This window comes from Mus caroli, chromosome 2, assembly GCF_900094665.2.
Source record: "Mus caroli chromosome 2, CAROLI_EIJ_v1.1, whole genome shotgun sequence".
In the NCBI taxonomy this organism is placed as follows: Eukaryota; Metazoa; Chordata; class Mammalia; order Rodentia; family Muridae; genus Mus; species Mus caroli.
In genome coordinates this window covers 147,088,742-147,090,673 of record NC_034571.1, presented here as the reverse complement: position 1 = coordinate 147,090,673, position 1,932 = coordinate 147,088,742, and the positions used below count along the sequence as shown (strand labels likewise).

Genomic DNA, 1,932 nt, shown 5'->3' with positions numbered 1-1,932 from the left:
GCACTCACTTTGTAGACCAGGCTGGCCTCGAACTCAGAAATCCGCCTGCCTCTGCCTCCCAAGTGCTGGGATTAAAGGCGTGCGCCACCACGCCCCACATCTTTTAACTCTTAAGTTTGTATTGTTTGACCAACATCTTCCCATTTTCTGTACTTAACTTTTGTTAACACCCTTCTCTCCATTTCTAAGAGTGACTTTTCTATACTCTATATGTAAGTGAGATCATTCATTCGTCTGTGTATTAATTTACCTGACATAGTATCGTTTTAGGTTCATTTATGCTATCCCAAATGGGCAGCTTTCCTTCTTGTCTAAGCCCGAGTAGTACTTCCTATTATGAATATACATTATAGGTGTGTGCATTATATGTGTGTGTATGCATAAAGTACATACATAGTTCATATTTACCCATGTGTTTATCAACAGACATGTCTGTTTCTACTTGGCTATTAAAAATAATACTGCAACAAACCTATGGCAGTGCAGGTATTTCTCAGAGGTAATGACTGGAATTCCTTTGGGAAAATACCGCAAAATTCTCTCTTCAGCTTCCTTACGTGATAGTTCACTTTCACCTGCACTACTTACTTCATTTTTTATTTTTTCATGTACACCCTAATCTTTCTCTTCTGTTTTCTGTTTTTTAAGGAGACAGGGTCTCACTATGTTGCACTGGCTGACCTAGAGCTTGCTACGTAAACCAGGCGAGCCTCAAGCTCACAGAGCCTGCCTCTGCCTCTGCCTCTGCCTCTGCCTCTGCCTCTGCCTCTGCCTCCTGAGTAAAGACATGTGCTATCACCCCCAGCTCTACTCTTTCTTGAGCTGTAAAGTGAATCTATCTTACAATGTTTTCCTCATAATAATAGTACCAATTTATCCTATCTTAGATCTAGATGTCCTAAGCTATAAATTTGTTTTCTTCCCTTCTTCTTTTTTCCAGACAGGGTCGTGTATCCCTAGATGGCCTTAATTCACTATGTTGCCAAAGGCAACCTTGAACTGCTGATTGCCCTGGGATTACAGAATTGTTCTACTACACCCAACTAATTCAGTACTAGGAGTGGCACTTTAGAGCATCATGAGTGATAGGCAAGCAACTGAACTACAATTCTCTTATTATCAATTCTGAAGATTTCATGTGTATTGTTTTATTTGGTCACCATAATAAGTCCAGGGAGGTAGAAAAGAAAAACAATGTCTATAAGGAAGACAGACAACTTGAGGCCAGTAGGACTAAAAAAGTTGCACAGACTGACTGCAAAAATCAAACCAGAGCCCAGAACTTTTCTTCCTATTTCTACATTATATTATGATGCCCTCTTATTAATTTCTCCACTTTCTTTTTCCTCTGAAACAGGGTTTCCCTGTGTAGCCCTGGTTGTCTTGGAATTCCCTGTGTAGACCAGGCTGGCCTTGAATTTAGAGATCCCCCTGCCTCTGTCTTCTGAATACTTGAATTAAAAGTGTGTGCCATCATTGCTCAGCAATTTCTCTGATTCTTAACCATCAAATACATATGTCTGGACATGTTTAAGGAGATGTATAACACAGCGCAAATGGAAAAGCAATTGAAGTAACCACTAACACTCTCTCCCACAAAGCTCTTGAGGTAGTTAGATGAGCAGGACATGCCCTCTACTCCATACTGCCCCCAAATGTCTCTCACAGGAATGTCACCACACCTGAAGTTCTCAATGGTTGAGTCACTTCTTAGGGTTAAGGCGTTGTTTCCAGAAGGCCACTGTGAAATGCATGTTACCTGAAAGAGAAGAGGGGGTCCATAAATAAAGTACTTTGGTTAAACAGAGAGATAGGTGATAACTTTGGGAATCTCACAAAGCAGGGTCTTTATTCCCCAGCATAAAGCCTTCAAAAAAGAAAAACCCATGAGAAAGACTTTCCTTGGGCTGGTGAGATGGCTCAGTGGGTAAG

General features: G+C 41.0%; 1 protein-coding gene across 3 annotated transcripts in view; it reads right to left on the bottom strand.

The window, feature by feature from the left end:
* The window catches only part of Itch (itchy E3 ubiquitin protein ligase), a 123,673-nt gene that overhangs the window by 85,532 nt on the left and 36,209 nt on the right, over window positions 1-1,932 (bottom strand). For all 3 annotated transcript variants that reach the window (XM_021182181.2, XM_021182162.2, XM_021182171.2), the window contains exon 2: window positions 1,683-1,759. The gene's annotated coding sequence lies outside the window, so the exon portion shown is untranslated. The remainder of the gene's footprint in view (window positions 1-1,682; window positions 1,760-1,932) is intronic.